Source organism: Oryctolagus cuniculus, chromosome 4 (assembly GCF_051225735.1).
Source record: "Oryctolagus cuniculus isolate XC-2025 breed Fujian yellow rabbit chromosome 4, ASM5122573v1, whole genome shotgun sequence".
Lineage (NCBI taxonomy): Eukaryota > Metazoa > Chordata > Mammalia > Lagomorpha > Leporidae > Oryctolagus > Oryctolagus cuniculus.
In genome coordinates this window covers 43,427,963-43,449,954 of record NC_142870.1, presented here as the reverse complement: position 1 = coordinate 43,449,954, position 21,992 = coordinate 43,427,963, and the positions used below count along the sequence as shown (strand labels likewise).

The 21,992-nt window shown below is 34.4% G+C and overlaps 1 protein-coding gene across 4 annotated transcripts in view; it reads right to left on the bottom strand.

Annotated features, from left to right (window-relative positions):
* The window catches only part of CADM2 (cell adhesion molecule 2), a 1,135,583-nt gene that overhangs the window by 546,679 nt on the left and 566,912 nt on the right, over positions 1 to 21,992 (bottom strand). The gene's annotated exons all lie outside the window — the stretch shown is intronic.

The following is a 21,992-nucleotide window of genomic DNA, read 5'->3' as shown; positions in this document are numbered from 1 at the left end:
AAAAGGAGGATGACAAACTTGTGCCTTTTAAAAATTAAAGCTGCCACCATTTTCTAATTAGAGGAACAAAACAAATGCTAAATTGCCTTATTTTATTTTTAGAGTAAGGACAAATGCATTATCATTGCTCTATAATTTAGAAGTGGTGGGAGGATATTTTAAAAACAACTCCTTCAACTTTGAGGAAGGGATGGCACAGTCAGTGTATCCTACAGAAACACTTAGGTAGGAAAGATCCAAAAGGGAAGGTTGGCTTTGTTAACTGATCTCACTCTCTCTCTTCAAACTATAACCTAGAAAGGGTTGGTCACCATTATTGCTGAGAGTATTATTCTGAATAAACTTAGGTTTCAGCTTTGATTTCTAGGTCAGTCCCTAAATAGATATCTGTCTACTGGTCACAAAGGAACTGAATTGGGGCCACTGCTGTGGCTTAGTGGGTTAAAACCATAGTCTGCAGCACCAACATCCCCTATAGGTGCCAGTTCAAGTCTGAGCTGCTCCATTTCTGATCCAGCTCCCTGCTTATGCACTTCGGAAAGCAGAGGAAGATGGCCCAAGTGCTTGGGCCCCTGCACACACTTGGTAACCTGGAAGAAGCTCCTGGCTCCTGGCTTCTGCCTGTCCCAACCCCAACCATTGCAGCCATGTGGGGAATTGAACTGGTGGATAAACGATCTCTCTGTGTCTCTCCTCTCTCTCTGTAACTCTGCCTTTCAAATAAATAAGTAAATCCTTGTTTTTTTAAAAAAAGGGACTGAATTACTAAAATATTAGATAGATGAGATGGTACTAAAAACAACCACAAAAACCCATCATTACCAAGTATCTTAAGCATATATAGTTTAATATCATTATATCATGAATTTTGCTTTTGTATTCAAAAGGACAGTGATTCTTTGAAGGGTCTCTACAGAAAAGGAAGATAAGTTTCTCTTTCAGTGAATGGAATCTTATCATATTGGATTATTCACATGTATAGTGAAAGAAACCACCTAGAACTTTGCTGGAAAAATAAAATCATTGTTACCAAAATAGGGAAGGATAAAATAGTGAAGAAATAAAAGTTAATTTCAAGCTTCAAAGAAGATATTATAGGTAATGGAGTTTAAAATAAAATTGAGACTATAAGAACAATTAAGAATGTCCCTTTAAGGAGCAATGCGTGAGAGATTGTGATTGCCTCAAATTGTTCATATTTGCATAGAAAAGGTCACAAGATATCATTGAATTGTTAACACTGAACAAGAGACTTCCCCAGAATAGGAAAATCAGACAAGTATTCCATTACAGGACATCAAGGTCTTCTTAGAATTACATATATGTAATCTCTATTGTAATATTATATAATTTTTATATTGTTCCTAGGACAAACTTTTATGTCATTTCCACAGAAAACTCTGGGTCAGAATTCTCTAATCCTCAGCATGGTATTTATCCTAAATTCCTGTGTGTCCTCACATAAACCACGAACCACACTGATTAGCTACAATTATGCTGGCTTTTATTGTGTTGCAGCATATTACAAAATGTGAATAGAGAATCAAATAAACAGTAGTGTTTGTCTCTGGGTATTTTTCTCATTACAATTCTTTGTCTATTGTGACAGCTTTGAAATACAATGACAGACACAGAAAAGAACATCTTTCTGAAAATATATGTTGTTGTGTTTTCATTAAATTTCCAAGAGTATTAAGAGAATTGCCAACTGGAAAATAAATGACTCTAGCTGCCCTAAACATGAAAGAACTCTAGGTCGATTTATAGAGTGACTCAAAGGATCTGTGCATTCCCATCCTTATTAAAGTTAATGATGTTTGACCCAGTGTACAGATATTTGTTTAACCAAAGATACACACAACTGTGAATGATATTTCCTATACCTAAATAACAACAGTATTATTCTATTACAGATATATGTCATGAAAGTAGATCAAATTGCATCTGAATTTCAAGGAAGAGCATCTGCTTGGAGGAAATCAAACAACAACAGATGTTGCTAAATCAAATAACTATCAATCTTAGACACATAATGCCATTTTTGGGGATTCACATTTAAGTACAGTCACAAATGGACAAAGAACATGCATGAACTCATCTGGAAAGCTTATATTAAGTAAAACATCAATTAGTTGGAATCCAACTAACAGTTAATGACAGTAAGACGTATCTACTCTTTATTTAGAGGAAAATTAGAACAAAATAAAGTGATATATAAGATGGTGAGAGGTTTTTCTGGTTGAAATTTTTTTTTGTTTTCTTCTTTTTAATTGTTATTAATACAAAGAGAACAGCTTTCACGTACTTCATAGGTACAATTCCAAGAAGATAAACATATTTCCCTCCCTCCCTCTGTCCCTTTCCTTCCTTCCCTATTTTGCTTTCTAATTTTTGCATAAGCATTATTTCAATCCACTGTATAATCACAAGCTTAATGGTTCAGATTTTTATTCTTTTGTTTACATTTAAGTTCCTTTTTGTGAGAGTTTCTATACATGTATATTTTATGAAGTTTTATGATCATGTATGCAATAGATGCATGGAACCTAATACATTGAACAATTTATAATTATCAAAGGACAATTAAATATATTTTAATTCCGTATTTAAACGGATAACTGTGCTAATGTAGCTTTAGAATATTATTTTTAAAATAAAGTTTAAAATCAAAATTCTCCATTTAAGATTTATTTAAACAATACCATGAGTCCTTATTTGAATTTCAGATTTTTATATGTAGAACAAAAGGTGAAAGTATTTCATTTTATGGTCAAGGAACAGTTTTTGAATGTTTATTTCCTTAAAATTATCTATATATTTAATTTTCATTGTAAATCATGATCATATTGGAAAAATGAACTTTCTCTTAACAGATGCATTTTATATGAAAGAAAATAATTTTTAGAGTCAAATATATTATTTCAAGCATGTTTACGAAGCTAATCTAAGCAGCTGTTACTGAAGCATTCCAGAGAAACAAAGCATTCAGGATGTTTCTCATACTTGCTCATATGGCAGACAGTACCTTATGCCAACAGAAAGAGGACTCATTTAGAACTGCTAGACACTAGTTCCTAGTTTTGCTTTGTTTTTTAAATGATGTACTTCCTTCAACAGAGTTCCAATGACTTCCATTAAAGGAAAAGCAAAGAAAGGTTAATTCAAGGCTGGTGAAACAATCGCCAAACAATAATTCACTCCCCTCCTCCATTTGATGCTATAAAGTTTTGTGTGTGTTACTATTCACATCACTACCATAATTTTTTTTATTGGAAATAAGTATCAAAGTATCAAAATGAAAAATAAATTATATCTACATAATTCTTAAAAATGAAAGTAAACTGTGGCCCTTTCTTATTAAATAAATGGTTGAAGCATTCATTTGGATGAAAAAGAAAACCTTTGCTCTAACAATCAGAACATTATTTACTTTCTATTATAAGTGAATAATGCCAACTATTCCTCTAATTAAAAACATTTTGTCCTTTTCTGAGAGAGTGACTTTCCCTTGCTGCACAGTCCAACAGGACTAAATTCTAAAGCCTTGTAGGTTTCTTAACCACCAATTTGGTGTCTTTGTCCCCTAAGGAACTAATTTTGGCTCTACACCCCAAAAATCCTGCTAGACTGTCCTCCAACTCAAAAATTAGAAAAACATGTTCAATGTATAGGAATTATAAGCACTTTTGTTTTAGGGGTAGAATGAATATTTCATGAAATATTGATTTAAATGGTACAAATATTTCTAGAAAGTATTCAAACTTATGTTACCTCATTATTGTGATTAAACTTGTCCTTTTTTCCTCTGTTGTGAATATAAAAACAGCAAGTAGACATAATTTAAAAAAAGGAATACTATAACTTTTATAGACCATCCATATTTCCTCTAGCAAATGATTTACAGATTTTTTAGGGGGGAATTTTTTCCCATAAATGTTGATAACTAATCTTTGTAATGATAAATAATATCAATTAGTATTACTCATCTTTAATTTGCTTATTTGTATGATGTTTACAAACTATGTATCCTTTAAAATGACATCTATATAACTACTTTTCAGTATTTTTATAAATTTATTTTAAAATGTAATGTGCTATAAAAATATCAATATGCATATTAACTAAAGAGTTTTATGAATAAAAAGAGTTTTATGTTTAAAAATCTACGCTGATCTGCATTTCTCACCATAAAGAGATGCCCAACACCATTAGCAGATAATAAAATATTTTTAAAACTTCATGTAATAAAGATCCAAATGTTGAAAGCTTGCAACATCAGCACCACAGTAGAACAAACAAAAATTGAACACTGGTATTTTTTATAAGTATTTTCAGTCTGGTTTCAAAAAAGAAGCTTGATTTAAACAATTTTCCTCCAAAATTCCATATATATTTACATATCGAGCACTTCTATGAAATATAACTATGCCATTTTTTGTTTTGCTTTACCTTGATGCAGTCTGAGTACACAGGAATGATTAATGTGCTTACCTAAAACAGAAAGAAATAAAACATGCTATTAGTTTCAGAAGGATATCGTTTTCTGCTTTGCAGTGAACAAAGTAAGATACATTTGATAACAATCACCAGTCTCATTCCTACCTCTGTTTTCCTTTGTACCCAAAGGATTTTTATGGTTGTGATCAACCAAATGGACTAAGTCATTTCCCAAACTGCATAGGCAAAAGAGCATCAAGCACATTTTTCCTGAGTTGAAGACATTTATTTTTGTCAATTCTTTTCTGATACCAGTGAACAATGAATCATACAAAACATATCAACCAAATGTTTGGTGGGATTGTATTACTTCTTAAATGATTTTAGAAACATTCTTGCTCCCAATGCATTGTTCCTGGTTCTACTATAGAATAACTTATACAGTCCACATTTACCTGTCTTGGAAATTTTAGAATGTTGGTCTGTTTGGAATCAGGTTCAGTGTAACATAGTTTCCAAAGAAGTGTGCTGCTTGTGAATCAGAATCACAATTACAGGTATATATTAGGACTACAAACATCACTTTTTCCTACAGAAACTTGGAGGCAAAGCCAAATAATTAAAAAGTTGCTATCCTTTTAGAGAACAGTTATAATCATTTGGACTGAATATTTGCTTTTTCGCACCTGCTTCCAAATTTGACAAGGGAGCCTAAATCTTTAGGTCATCTTGGTTCCTTACTGTGGGTGAGGTGTGGCTTTAAGTTAGGCATTTTACATTACCTGCAGAATGAGGACAGCTATTACAGGGTTCCAATGTGTGAAATATCAGTATATTAGCTTTGAGGGTTAAAACTGAAAATAGATATATTTTAATCTACATTTAAAATTATCATATAATTAAATTTGTGAAATTATTAGCTCCTTATTCTTCTATGTCCTTTAGATATGTGTTTTATATTAAATGTTTTAAACTATAGTGTATTAACCCTCATTAGTTCTTTATTTTTATGTCCTTTATGAGTGTCTTGAACTTACAAATTACATTTACCATTTTGACTTCAGCATGCAACACAGTATTAGATATGTAGTAGAAATTCAATATTTTTATAGAATTAATGGGCAGATGACCCCAAAAATACTTGAACTATCAAATAGTGAAAGAAAAAAAAATTAGTGGGGTCAGTATTGTGGCACAACAGGTAAAGCCACTGCCTGCAGTGTCAGCATCCCATACGGGTGCTGATTTGAGTCCCTGCTGCTCCGCTTCTGATCCAGCTCTCCTATAGCCCAGGAAAGCAGTAGATGATGACTTAAGTCCTTGTGTTCTTTCACCCACATGGAAGACCCAGAAGCATCTCCTGGCTTCTTGCTTTGGATGGGCACAGTTCTGGCCACTGGGGCCATTTGGGGAGTTAACCAGCAGATGGAAGACTTCTCTCTCTCTGCCTCTACCTCTCTATAACTCTGCCTTTTAAATAGGTAAATAAATCTTTAAAAAGGAAAAAAAAAAATTGAACCTAGAAAAGTTTAATAATGAATACACATTATGCTATTTGATTACTTAGCTTTTATTTAGTAAGGCTAAATCCCAAAAAATGCAAAAAAAATTTCATTAAACTTTTTAAAATTAAAACCAGAAAAAAAGCAACAGCTTTTTGTGGTTCAATAAACTGGAATGCCATATCAATAGAACATTAGAGAGCAATTTTTGGCAATTTTAGGGATATAAAGCAACAATTCTAAGTTGCTATTTGCGAATAAAAATGCAATTCATTTTACATAATGTCTGTTTTGAGAAGTAGGATTTCTAATTGGGATATGTTAGTTTTCCAACGATTGTGGTTAATGCAAGTTTGCACATTTTTGTTAAGTTTTAGTTTCCTTAAGTTACGTATCTCCAGCATGTAAAATGGTGGCAGTACAGGTTGTTTCCATTATTTCTTTTGTATTTATTGCAAAGAGACTTCTGAAGAATTATATAAGAGGATGAAAAGATTCTTAGGTACACATAGTACTTTATGAAAGAAATTCATGAGCAGCCTATAATTACTTTCAACCACAGTTTTGACCAATTACTATTCCTTCTTGTTTGTCTTCCATTAAGTCAGTTGCACTTATAGTATTTATATTCTTTCTTTGCTCCATTATATATATTTGAGATAATCTTGGCAGTGATCCCAGATTGCTTTATTTTTTATTATTTGTAGACTGTCCTAGATTTTTATTAGATGGCACATTTTAAATTATTACCAGAATTATTAGAAAGATTGACAATCTGAGTTTTTAACATAAGATTCCCCCAATATTTTACAATAAGCCAAATACTATATATTTTTGTAGTGCTGTATTGGAGGGATAGGTATTTTCATTTTACTATTTCCACAAAGGACATGGTATGATTTTTAATGTTAGACTGTGGTCTGAAATCAGGAGCCTATTCATAGCCTGGTCTTAACTCATTGTGATGTAGTTGTTTATTATTGTCAAACATTCCACAATGTTCTGTAAAATATGGCATTGCTAACCTCACCATCATGGATGTAAAACCACAATTAAATTCACATTATAGACATGAGGAATGATACATAAAAGCCAAAAGTAATTAAAGTAACTTGAATCTTTTGAGCATATCATTTAATTGTGTCTAGACCTCTTTTTGAAATATAGTCACCAGGGAAAGCTAAATAGAATATCAGCTTTCTAACCAGCCCACAGTAGCCTCCCAGGCATACATTGAAATATTGTTTGGGTCATGATATTGATACTATTAGAGATCATGTTTCCAGCACGGGCTCCAGACAGCTCTTCCGGAGAGCTGTGTCAACATTCCATGGTGACTTCCACTTTTCCTTGGTAAGTCTATTTGTATACCCATTGCTGGATTTTGTCTTTTGAATTCTTTCACTGTAAGCCTCTCCTTTTCACTTTGATTGGATTTTTTACTGTCAGGCTAATGTCTCTTGGTCCAACCTCCAAGTAACTGATTTTGGATTTATTTTGAAAAACATAGTTTGTGTTCTTGAATAATACAATTGCTTATACATATCTAAAAAAAAAGTCTCAGAAAACACATTATTTAGTACATAGTATGAACAAGGGATCAATAAACTGGTCCCATAAAGCTCCATAGTTTGTTGACCAATAGCTGTCTTAAAGGACAATATCTTATATAATTTATTGACTCATGATATCACATCAAGGGCAATTAAAAAGTCAGACTCCCACATCTGTGGTTTGTGCATCCTTAGATTCAGCCAACTGTGAATTGAAAATATTAAAACTATATGTTTGCAGGGAACATGTAAAATCTGGTTTTATCTTTTTATTGTTCCCTACACAATACAACAATCAGTTACATAGCATTTAAATGGTATAAGGTATTATAAGTAATTCAGAAGTGATTTAAAGTACTCATATATGGTAGGATATATGTAGGTTACATGCAAATCTTATATCATTTTATATAAGTGACTTGAGCATTTGCAGATTTTGGTATTCTTAGATGTAGGGCAGGGGGGTCCTTGTGAATCTTCCACAGATGTCAAGGGATGACTGCATGTTATTAATAGCAAAAGGGTATAATAAAGAAGTAATAAATGTACGTGGTTGCCTATTTCTGAAGTGGCTATGAAAAAAACTTGAGATTTCATCTCTTTGTACTTTACTTCCTGATCTACATATTGAAGGCCATTAAGATAATCTCGAAAGAACTTTTACACTGGGACATGTAGGAAATGTAAGAAATCATTACTATTGATAATAAAACTCACTACTATATAAAAATGCACAAAAACATATCAGGGAGAAATGCAACAGGCATTTATATCTCTTATAACTCAGGTAATCAGTAACTTCATTTTTAAAAAAATACTAGAAGTTTTGATGTGTAATAGAATACTCAGATTGTGTCATAAGTAAACAATTGTTTTAATTATTCCTGAGAGATGGATACGCTTATTAATTTACTTTAGTACATTTTTGAAATCATGAGAATCTGATGGTATGTAAAATTCCATAAGTATGCTATTGCTTAGGAACTTGAAAGACTAAGCTTTCTTTCCTCATTCATTGAAGCACCATGAAGTACTAAAACTATAAAGTCAAATATGTTAAGGTTACATTCTGTCAAAAATTCAATTTAATGGGAGAGTTTTACTTGTAAAGTTACAAATCATATACATTTTTAAACTGTTTGGATATAAAGATTCTACATACAAAAGTATCACCAATCTTACTATTTAAAAATAACTAAATATGGATCTTAATACAGAAATAAATTAGGTTACAACATGCCTGCATAGCATAATTCAAATATAAACTCAGAAATAAATCCTGTTGGTTACCTTTCTATACTATCCAACTAGTATAATTAATGTTTTTAATACTTGAAACCTTGTTTTATTATCAAATGGTAAGTAATTTTATTATAAAGAGCTAAATGTTAGCATATTTATTCTTGTGGCTGTAATGCTATAAAAACATATTGTAGTACTTAATTCCTTAAGCATAATGTTACTTTTAATGAAAGACATGAATTACATATAACAATTATTGAAATAACCATGTCAACATTTAATTTTTCATGAAATACTTGCATATATCAGGTTAATTATCAATAATTCCAAAAACACAAAACCTGAGCACACTGAAGATCAAATATCAGAAGAATTTTTTTTCAAATTAAAATACAAACATTGAAATTCTTTTCTAAAAGCTTGTGCTATGTTCATTTTCCATTTCAACATATGCTGGTGAATTTTGACCTTGTATTATTGAAAGCAACCAGGAATGAGGCTGGAAAGTTAGTGTTGCATATCCTGGTCCTACTCACACATTCTAAATAGATGTCAAACTTATTCACATCACTAGGGCTGGTCAAACTTGTTTATATCATTTAGATCTTCTCTGAATTTGACTTTCCACTGACTTTCAGAGTTACAAGCTAAAGAGCAGCTAAATTAAGCAGAACAAAACAAACAGCACAAAGCAAAGGGAACACTGAAATCCAAATCTACCAGTTCAGTGAGCATATGGTGCTCTTCTCGCCAAACTCCAGATGCAGAATTGAAGTGTACAGAACAATAGATCCCATACAGTGACTGAGAAGGACAAATGCAAGTGGCATGGCTGACTCTTCTGTACATACCTGTCCTGACACCAGAAATGTTATAGCTACTATAATAAAAATTTTAATTTTCACTCACCTCCATTGAAAAACTTAAGCAAATTTATTTAACTGTAAAAGCATTGAGGACACTTGAGACAAGAGTAAAGATGTTCTTTAGAGGAAAAATAAGATTAAACTACAAACCTGAAATATCAGAAAAGACCACCAAATAACAAGAAGAAAAATACCAGAGGTCTTTAGTCACTGCTTGGCTAGTGAAAATAAAACTAGTCAGAATGTAGACAATTGCTATATTCTTGATGTTTCCAATATTTACACTTTTGATATAATTTTTTTCTACACCTCTCTATGGTACTCCTTTCAGTAACTAGTGTACAAATAAAAATCTTTTAGCATAGTATGTAATATATCTGTAATATATTTTAAAATTCCTAAATTAATATTTACATCAGTTGCCAAGCGCCTCTTCCATCAGTTTGTAATTATTGATGTTCAAACTCTATAATATCCACTGTCAAACATCAAGACAAAAGAAAAAATTAACAAATAAAGCCACCATGATTGCTACCCTAGCAGAAATTCTATAACTTGCCTACTTAACCTACACATCCGGAGTGTTTGAGAAACAAAAAGGAAACAAGCAGCTATCACCCTGTACCAGGTGTTTGAAATTTCTCTGGCCTGATTAGAGACTGTTCTCCCCTGTTTTTTCAAAACTTCTCAAATGGTTCTGCTGAGCAACAGAGAGAACTTGTTCTAAAGTCTCAAATGTTGTTTCAGTTCACCCAGTAATGATGTTGGGCACAGATTTTTCTCCTAGTCACCATAACAGCAACTTTTATTGTCTGTGATCAGTTCACAGTAAAGAAATGCCTTGTGTGTTGTGAACCTGCAAAAACACTTGTACATATGGTATACATATTTATGAGCTTTCCACCAAAACATGAATTTAATAAAACTCATTTTATACTTCTGGTATTTTCTATTCTGTTCTATTTTTCTTTAATGCTATATATAAACATCACAACTATTAACTCATCCATGGGTCACGATCTTCAGTTTGAATATTACTGGGAAGTTCTTATTCACATGTGAAGCATTCTGCATGAATATACTATACCCTAATAAAATTAATGCAACAGAGGGGAAATTATCTTTGTCAAATCTAGATCTTCCATTTATCATGTTAGTTATGTATATAGTATTTCAAAAAACTAAGTTTCAGTGAGCACGTGTATTAACCAAGTGCTAGCGACAGTTTCACAGCTAAATTACACACACTACCTACCATCTGGACTCATCACACGTTTCTTGAAGGAAAAGTGTCAGAACATTGAGGGTACTTTTACATATTTATCATTTGACCTGATTAAGTTCAATTTTTCAAACATGTGAGTGAAGAAATACACAACATGGTGTTAAAAACACGCAATTATGTGTTAACTATTCAAGTATTGCCTAACACTAAAATAAAAATACTCTAAATACTCAGCAAATTCCTTCAAAAATAAAGAAAAAATGATGCCACTGTAATCTAGCTTGCATCACATTCACATGAAATGAAAATAAACATTGTCTAAACCAATGAAATCTAACTTTCTACCATTAATTTCTATGTAATGAACAAATTGCTTAGCATTCTACAGTGCACTGGGTATGAAATTCTAATATTTCTTTAAATCATCATGTTAAAATTATTACAACTATTTTGGCAATGTCTTGGATTTCCAGAGCACATTTTCCAACATAAGAATAGTTACTCAAATCCAGAGGTTAAAACACCAAAATAAAATCCAGATATGTAATGATTACTCCTTTCAATATACTTAGTAAAAATCTCAACATACAGCCATTTAAATATTTTTAGCAGTTCACCCAGCTTTCCTAACTCCACTAGTTTTCCTGGTTGCCACTTTTTCATATAAAAATATTTGAATAAGCAAAAAATCTTTTTATATTAGGAGTATAGTAAGGTATGCGTAGGTAGAGTATCATGGCTGGAAATGCAGAAACGTCTCAATCTCTTCTAAAGCTGATAACAGACTTGCAAAAGAAAACAAAAAACTTCTCTGTGATCTATATCCCCCTTTTGAAAAAGTCACTTAAATAAATCTCCAAAAAAAAAAGGTTGTGTCATGAGGTAATGGGGAAGTACTTTCTGTTGACATAAACAGTAATTGATAAGGTTTTCTTGAATACTTTTATGGAAATACTGATGTATTGCACTCAGGATTCCTAGTTAGCTCTCATTTCCTTTCAACTTTTGCCTCTGGATAAGCTCAACTATTCCCAGGAAGAAACACTGATCAAGTACATTTGTCATGCGAGCAACTATAATAAGGTAATTCATCATAGTCTGTCAGAGTTTTATTCTAGAAAGACTGCTGCATTTTTATCCTCACTTAAAAATCTGCTGTCACTCCTGCTGAAAGTTTGGTAGACATTTTGGACATGTTTAAAAGCCCTTCCAAACTGATAGTGGCAGATAATTAAGTTATCAACTATCAAAGCTCCTTTTTTTCTTCTTTTTTCCTACAATATGTATGACACCATGAACCCATGTGGCTGGTTTAATCTGACCTGTTCAAGGACTATGATCCCCTGTTCCCTTCCCTTTTCTTTCTTAAGAGTAGCCAATGACCAAAGTAATTCACAATGACAAATGAAGCCTTTCTCTAGAGTCTAATTGAGCAATTTTGTTTTCCTTGCAGGACCTGAAATCCACAACATTCTGAACACCATTCACTAAGGTGGCAAGAAACACCAGTTACAAGAAAACTAGGCGGATAAAGGGTTTCTAAAGAACAAATAAATAAACTCTGTGTCAGTGTACCATGTTATATCTCAATAGTATTTCTTGTCATTCAATCCGTCTCCTCAATTACTTACTCCATGTGTGTCCTTTGCTGGAAAACCCTTTCAATGAAGTCTCATTCTGATGCGAATGTTACTGAGTCCTAAAGTCTCAGCTGCTATTCTCTCAATCTCTTTTCTAGTACTTCCTGCTTAATTCAGAGTTTAAACTTAGATGTTTCTTAAAAGAATACACAAATCAGACTTCTCTCAATTTAATCACATCTTTGTGAACTACTTTAAAATACATTTAAGAAAAGAAATGAGACATCATTAGTGGTTAATGACTGCAAAAAAATGGGCATTATTCACATAAAATACACATTTATATCATTAACCAATTATCAAACCCAAGAACATGTTTTCATTAGTAACAAAGCATTGCCCAGGTAATTTTAAACTAAGGTACACGTACATATATGTGTATTTATATATACATATATATATATATATAAAATTTAATAGCTATGCTAAAGAAAACATGGTATACATGTAATTGCATATACATTTAAGCATAAAAAGTATTTTAATTATTTTTGTTCTCTTATTAATTTGAATTTAAGTGGTCTGCCACAATAGACATTTTTCATGTCATAATCAATGAAATTTCAAAAACCCAGAAGCTCTAATACTCTTACAATTTCTTATTCTCTCGTCCTAAAATATTTACTGAGTACCTACTGTCTTCACAGTACTATATATATATATATATATATATATTTTTTTTTTTTTTTTGGACAGGCAGAGTGGATAGTGAGAGAGAGAGACAGAGAGAAAGGTCTTCCTTTGCCCTTGGTTCACCCTCCAATGGCTGCCACGGCTGGTGCGCTGCGCCAGTGCACCGCGCTGATCCGAAGGTAGGAGCCAGGTACTTCTCCTGGTCTCCCATGGGGTGCAGGGCCCAAGCACTTGGGCCATCCTCCACTGCACTCCCGGGCCACAGCAGAGAGCTGGCCTGGAAGAGGGGCAACCGGGACAGAATCCGGTGCCCCGACCAGGACTAGAACCCAGTGTGCGGCGCCGCTAGGCGGGAGGATTAGCCTATTGAGCCGCGGTGCCGGCCAACGGTACTATTTTCATCTCAAGGAAAGCTTAATAAACTTCAACAGGAAATACTTGCTTTTCTGATTTAACATAGAATGGTAACATTGGTGAAAATGGTTTACTCTGCCTCTGAAACCATTCACATGGAATCTAACACATCACTATCATTCTGCTCAGTCTTTACCTATCTTTTCAAAAAGAAAAGATTTCAAACTTTCTAAGTGACTGATATTTAATGTCAACCTCACAAGTGAAGTAAATGCTAAATTATCCTAATTGCCACATTTTCATAAATCCTCTGTGATTGCTTTGACCAAATCATTTAAGGCTTGATATAAAGACTTGAAAATAAGTAAGACTGAATTGAAATAATAATGTGGATTTCTGATTGCTTGCAAACTCAATGGAAGCTCTTTTTCTGAATGTATAATCCCTCTGAACATGTTTAAAATATTGGAGTTCACCTAATCTAAGATTATATGCAAATGCATAAAATCTAAAAAGTAAATGGCAACATTGGTAAATACAGAGTATTTTAACAAAGTTCAAATTTATGATTTTTTAAAGATTTATTTATTTGAAAGTCATTGTTTCAGAGAGGGAGAGATAGAGAAAGAATCTTATATCTGTTGGCTCACTCCCAGCAAGGGTCAGTGCAGGCGCTTCATACAGGTCTCCCAGGTGGGTGACAGCAGCCCAAGCACTTGGCCCATTTTCTGCTGCTTTTCCCAGGCCATTAACAGACAGCTGGATCAGAAGTGGAGCAGGGGGGGGACACAAACCAAGACCCATATCAAATGCCAGCATTACAGAAAGTGGCTTTATGTGCTATGCTACAAAGCTGGCCCCTAGACGTAATTATTTTTCTTCATTTGCCAATATATAAATAAATTCTATCATCCATGTTATATCATTAGTCTATTCACCAATATACTGACCAATAAATTACGAGCTGAATCAAAAAGCCAAGTCTTTTTATATAACATTACTAAATCATATTAATAAAGCTAATTGTGGAACTTAGCAATATTCCACTCATAAAATCAGTTTTTTAAGAAATTTTAATGTTTGGTTTTCCAAAAAAAGTCACTAGCTATTATATATATATAGTTTTCTATATACCTAGATATATATATCTATATATAGATATATCTATATACATTTTTAGTTTGCATGACAAGTATTTTGAAAATTCTAGTAAAGATGCTGGATATCAATAAAAGCAGTCTTAACTTAGTAGCTTGTTAGAGGAATCAGAAATAATGAAATCTTCAAAAGACAGTCCAGAAGTCACCATGAGCAATGTCCATGCTACAATAACTATCAAGAAAGAATATTGGGCCGGCGCCACGGCTCACTAGGCTAATCCTCCACCAGTGGTGCCGGCATACCGGGTTCTAGTCCCGGTCTGGGCGCTGGATTCTGTCCCAGTTGCCCCTCTTCCAGGCCAGCTCTCTGCTGTGGCCCAGGAGTGCAGTGGAGGATGGCCCAAGTGCTTGGGCCCTGCACCCCATGGGAGACCAGGGTAAGTACCTGGCTCCTGCCATCGGATCAGCGCGGTGCGCCGGCCGCGGCGGCCATTGGAGGGTGAACCAACAGCAAAAGGAAGACCTTTCTCTCTGTCTCTCTCTCTCACTATCCACTCTGCCTGTCAAAAAAAAAAAAAAAAAAAAGAATATTTAAAATCATCCTTCCTTTTTCCAAAGATACCTGAAAAAGGTATTTGGACCAAATCCAAAGAAAAATTCACTTTTTTAGAAGTATTTAAATTAAAATGTGCAAGCTTATTATTTATAATACATAGAATTTAAATATTTTATGTTTTTATTAGAGTAATAAAATGCATTAATAACAATTGATAAAAATTGTTAAAGTAACATTAATGTCAACTTTCACACACAATGAATTTGTATTGCCAAGGCTGCTAATGAGAATATCAGAATTTAAAATTGAGACAATTTTGTGTCTCTATCTGAACAATAAATCTACTAAGATCTTTACTGCAGCTTAACTAGTAGGAGATCTTTAAAGACTTGACCTTTTTCACAGACCAAAAATCACATAGCCAGGAAAATCAAACATTACCTGTTTGTAAAACTCACTAAAAAAGAACACAAATTTCCTGTGAAAATGTTGCATCATCACTTGTATTTATTTTTTTATACTCTTTCCGTCACACTATCTTTAAAGAATAGCAGTGTGCTTTGTTTGTGCTATTGTGATTGCTGTGGTTTTGTGTTTTAGAGAGAAGTAGTACAAAAATCTCAAAATATGTGATACAATTCAAATGTTTAAGTACAACGTTTCCAATTATAGTCAGAATATGCAATCTCGGGTACTAAAACTCAGAACTGGTACTCAACATATTTGTATCAGTGCTGTTGCTCTTCCAACAATAGCATAAATCAACAAAATGTCACTTTTCTGAATCTAATATACATGAAAACACTTTCATTTCCTAAAATTTAAAATGTTGTAATTATTTATTTATTAGTATTTAATTATTTAATTCTATGTTTATTTTGGGGGGATATTTATTTATGAGAAAGAGAGAAAGAAACAGAGTGCTCTGGCTGATTCACTCTCCAAATGTCTGCAATAGCCTGGCCTAGGCCAGACCAAAGCCAGGAGCTGGGATGTCAACCCAGATCTCTCTCTTGGGTGACAAGAACCCACGTACTTTATCCATCACAAGGTGATACATTAGCTGGAAGGCAGAATCAATCAAAGCCAGGCACTCTACTGTGGAACGCTGCCGTCTTTACTGAGAGGCCAGATGCTGGCTCCAACTTTGCTTCTTTTTTAAGTAATATATTTTACTCTCAAATACTCAGCAAAACTGCCTGCCTATTAAACACACACACACACACACACACACACACACACACATACACACACAGACAATAGTCATTATTCATAGTTCTGTCTTATAAAGTCACCATGGACACTTGTGCATAATAAGCCACGCTCTTTGGGAAAACACAAGATTGGATTCTTTTGAACCCCTGGTCAAATATGTTTGTCAGTCTGTCCATATTAACTTTGCTTTATTTGTGTTTCTGTTTAAAGCTACTTTATGTGATACGTAGTTCTGGAAATTATATGCAGCATTATTTGTAATAAAATAGCATCTGCAATTGGCTTAGATTTTTGCTGACTGAATAACATGACTGGACCTTTCTTTGCTTTCAGTGTCACAGGAGTGTTCTCTCTAGGCTTTTTAAAACCAGCTGCAATGACACAAATCCACAAATTGAACTGTTTTCCGTCTTTGCCTTAGTCTCCTTGTGCACCACAGATGTACTTCAGCACTTTCCAGAGCAGTCTCACGTACATCTCATGAATTTTGTCTTACCACATTATTGATCTATTAACATTTAATTCATAGATAACAGCATTATAATTTAAAACCCAAAGGAAGCTTCTCTAGCAGCACTTTTGTTTTCTTCACAAGAGCCTTGAAAAACATTTTGCAAGCAGGAACACAAGACAACACTTTAACACAATGCACATGCAAGAGTTATCTGTACCCCCATGCTTACAGCAGTTCAATTTACAATAGCTATGTTATGGAATCAACCCAAATATCTGTCAACTGGAGACTTGATAAAGAAATTATTGGATATGTACACCATTGGAATACTACACAGCGATTAAAAAGAAATCCTGTCATTTGCAACAAAATGGATGTAACTGGATAATTAGTGAAATAAGCCAGTCTCAAAAGGACAAATGCCATATGTTCTCCACGATCTGTGGTAACAAATAAAGCACCTAAAAGATAATCTGTAAAAGTGAAATTGACATTTTGAGATGCAATGACTGAACAGCCCTTGTCTCAACTGTGGAGGAGTAGTTGTTTTTCTTTTTTTTTTTTTTTCATATTATTTGTTGAACACTTTACTTAGTATAAAGTTGATCTTATGAGTATAAGTTACTTGAAAATAGATCTTTGTAAAAAGTAAGAATGGGAATAGGAGAGGGAGGAGAAAGAAGGGTGAGAGTGCGGGTGGGAGGGCAGGCAGAGTGGGAAAAATCACTATGTTCCTAAATTTGTACTTATGAAATGCATAAAGTTCATATATGTTAAATAAAAGGTTTCTGAGAAAAATAATTTTTATGTTGGAGAAACAAAGTAGATGATCTGAGACCAAGCCACACATGCAATATCTGAATTGGTAATGCAGGACTTTCCCTTTCGTCTTGAATTCCTTTGGGCCACCTGCCATTGTACTTTTACCTAAATGAGGAAACAACCGAGAGTGTGAGTTCTTCCCTGTGCAAGTTTGTAAATCATTCCAAGGTTATATTTAAGTGATTTAGTAGTTTGTTCTTTAAATTATCTGTCTCACTGATCCCTTTCAAAAATACAGTTCATCGAGCATGGAGTGAATACAGATATCCATGGGAGAGGAGAAAATTAACATTAGTTGTAGCTCTGAAGAGTGTCACTGCCTGCTTCCTTACAACCAATATCTATTTCTCTTTCAACTTCTTGCACACTATGTAGATGGAATTAAATTTATAGGTGGTAATGGTTAAACTCACTTGACTTTCATTGTAGATTTATCTGATTTGGAAATGTACCAACACAGGAGCACACTCATATATAACACACCAAAAAGGGAAATCACTCACTCTGTCTCACACACACACACAAAACTCACATTCACAGAGGAGAGAAAGAGAAAAAAATTAGGAAAAATGAACTATCAACTAATTATTGATATATGGTAATGGTAAAACAGTAAAACATAATACTTTCAAACATATAAATCGTGTCTAATGCTTTCTCCCTATTCATCTTTTGGTTGATTGGCGTTCAGCAGTGTGACATCAGCAGAGACCTACAAGAGAATTATAGCAATGCATTTTCCCTAGGGCCACCATTTACACTATAAATTATGAATGCATTATTATGCTGCCACTTTGGTTTTGAAGAGCTTATGTTAATTAAAGGCTAAGAAAGCACACAGGAGGCACAATTACTTCTAATTAAGATTAAAATAATGCGGCATGTCAATATAGTCCTCAATGGGAGTGATGACTTAATGTGTCACCTCATTTCTTGTCTTTGTAATACAGCCATGTTGAATGCTTGTTTCCCGTTTCTTGCCTTTTTAGGAGATAAACCTCAAGGTCACTCAGAGATCAACTTTTTGTCTGACATATTGCTGTATACAAGCAATTACAAAATATACCCTTTGTAATAAGTGTTTTAGTTTCTGAAATAGATATGAAAGCAAGAATTGATGTTTTAGGAATAAGAAACGATGCTGTCGATGATTATCTAAATTTTTTTACTAAAATTGAGACTTTTTTATAAGCTTAAGTAAAACAAGAAGCATAAAGTGAATGAACTTGAACCATATTATAAGACAAAGATATTTAGCTATGGTATTTTTTAATGTGAGATTTTAAATTTTGTTTAAATTTTATTTCTCTCATTTTAAAATTAATAAACTTTTCTTTCAACTTAAAAGTAAGCTGAACTGATTTTTTTATCTGTTTCTTACTAATTTGCTACAAAAGTGTATATTACATAATTGAGTCAACTTTGTTTCTTTAATTTAGAATAAACTTAATTTCCCAATGTTAGTAAAGTTTCCCAAGAAAAGCAGGTTATTCTATGTTGTTAGCAAATGTTATTTTTCTGTAAAACATTAAAACCTCTGACTCACGACATTTCCAGGCCATAAACCTTTAGATTTTGCTGTTTTGTTGCTACATGTGAGGATTTATTCCTCGATGAGATAAAATTTGTCATAAGACTGTAAAAGGCAATTTCCATTAAAAAGAAAACTTTTCCTTCCATTTTATTTGTGAGGAGAAATCACACCTCACCTAGGGATATGCTCAGGTGACATTTTCTTTCATTCCTGCCAGGAGTGCAAACCTCAGAGCTGGAGAGAGATCTAAATGTTTAATTTTGTCACACCAGCAACCCAATAAACATGCAAAGCAGGGACCACATTCCTGAGGACAGGTGAGCAGCACAGAAGCCTCAGGGAACTCAAAGCCGTCTATGCGTAGATGGGCAATGCCCAAGTTAACAACGCTGTGGCTGGAGCGGAGTCGAAAAACACAAAGTCACAAGGAAGAAAGTATAATTAAAATTTTTCACTGACCGTTTACTTCACTTTAATTGGCAACTTCACACCTGCGCTTGTTTTAATGGAAAATATTCCATTTTTAACAGGAAACAAGGTTCCTTCAAAGATCATGCCCATAAAATTACATAAGAAAAAAATGTGCAGGGTGAGATAAAAAAAAAACACAAAATTCAATGCCCATTGATATGTACAATATAAACTGAAACTCAACTTATTTTAATTGTACACGTTTGGACAGATGTAATTATTAGCTATGTCAGGACAGAGAAACTTAAACACATGGGGAAATAATAGAGAATTAAATGTGCAAGGAAAGGACTGACTCAATTTTAGTTGGTAACCACCAAAATTTCATTTGGAAAAACCTTAAAACCACAAAGTCTCTTGAAATGAAACTAAGCTGACTGATCCTCTTCTGCTTGAATTGGATGCCAGAATATATTGAAACTACTTTAAAATGATTGTATCTGCGAATATCACTAATATGATTTGCAAAAACTACATTTTAGCACACCCAACTAAAATCAGAATCAATAATAAACAATTTGGTCTGGCTTTTGTTAGATAGAAATGTTTTATGTGGGTATCTGAAGGCCATAACTAATGGCTTCTTGCTAACCAAAATTCTCTCTAGGTCCCTGTGGACTGGTTAATAGTTTCTAATTTATAGAAGGTATAAAAATATAAATAGTCTATTACCAGAATGAGTAAGGGATTACATGCTACCTTTCTCTTTCTTATCAACCCTGGCTTACACAGATAGTTCTTTTATTGTCTGCCAGAATTTTGGAACCATTAGTATTGCTTCTGTTTTGATATGTTAATTTCCAGATCTACTGGCAAAGTGATATGTATTGATGACACCTATTAATTCAAATAATTTTCCATGTTGAACATTGTGTTTGCTACATTATGGCACTCATTAAAATGATATGTGGATAATTTTATTCCATATAGAATATCTCTCTACCTGGTAACATTCCATTTGTAGAGAGAAATGTCTTGCTTATACTTATGTATCAAGAAGGGGAAGAAATCAATAAATGTATCCCAACTGTAAAATTTTCAATAAGTTAAATAAATTATTCCAGATATTATTTTAATGCTTCTGTTTAAAATTAAAATTTTTTTGGAGAGGGGGTGGAACAGATGTTTGGCTTAGAGTTTAAGATATACAAATCCTAAAAATCCAGTATCAAAGTACTTGAGTTCAAGTCCTGGCTCCACTCTTGATTTCAGTTTCCTGCTAATGTGCACCGTGGGAGCAGCAGATAATGGCTCAAGTGCTCTCTTGTTTGGGTTCTCCCGTAGTGGCTAGGGGTAAGGCAGAGCGGAGTCACAACACATACACTAGGAGTCAGGTGAAAGCAGGCTAGAGGTGAGCAGCCCACAGACTCCTTCAGGAAATGCATGTTCTTATATAGCCGAGGCAGCCAATCCGATCAGAGGGAGAGCCATACCGTAACCAATCACTGCTTGTTGCTAAGCAGAGTCCTTTGCCAGGTGGATCCCAACACCATTCACTGTACAGCTGAGCGCGCATCTCGCTCGTTCGCCAGCACCATCTTGACATGGTCTGCTCAATCCACATTTCCCCCTTTTCATTTATTTTTGAGCAAAAGGAGGTATGATTCATGGCCATACCATTGTTGACCCCATTTCCATGTGGACTCTTCATGCAGTTGTGCCTGTCTTAGGTTGTCCCCCAGGGGATCTTACCCATCATTGACTAACCAGTCCTCAAAACAGGAGACCACAGGAGTGCTTGCTCAACTGGGGGCAAGAATGAGGGAGGATGGTAATCAGGAGTGGTATGACAGTATGTAGGCTGTAGGCTGTTCCAGCAGCTGACTGGAGTTAGCGAGGCATAAAACTGTAGTGGATGTGGCTGTGAGCAGTTAACTCAGGGTGGAATGTTAGGTTGGCAGTTTGACAGTTGGTAGCAGGTGGAAACCTGATGAGGGACAGGAAAAGAAGGCTTCATGGCCAGGTGAATGGAAAGAAGAGGGGCCTGGAGGTGGCGTTACACCTCCAGACGGTGGGTGTGTTCCTATCACTGTGTCGCCCTGACCAAGGACAAGGAAAGGGCCTAGGAGGGAGTTCTGTGCTCGCCCTCACAGAACTGTCAGCGCACAAAACACCAAGGGGCCGCTTACCGAATCTCTAGGGGGACACTCGCAAAGTCCGAAACTCACTCACGGGTGAACCCATGTTGGGTGCCAGATGTTGTCTCGTTTGGTTCTCCCGTGGTGGTTGGGGGTAAGGCAGCACGGAGTCACAACACAGATTCCAGGAGTCGGGTGAAAGCAGGCTACAGGCGAGCAGCCCACAGACTCCTTTATTTCAGGAAGTACATGTGCTTATATAGCTGAGGCAGCCAATCCCGTCAGAGGGAGGGCCATGCCATAACCAATC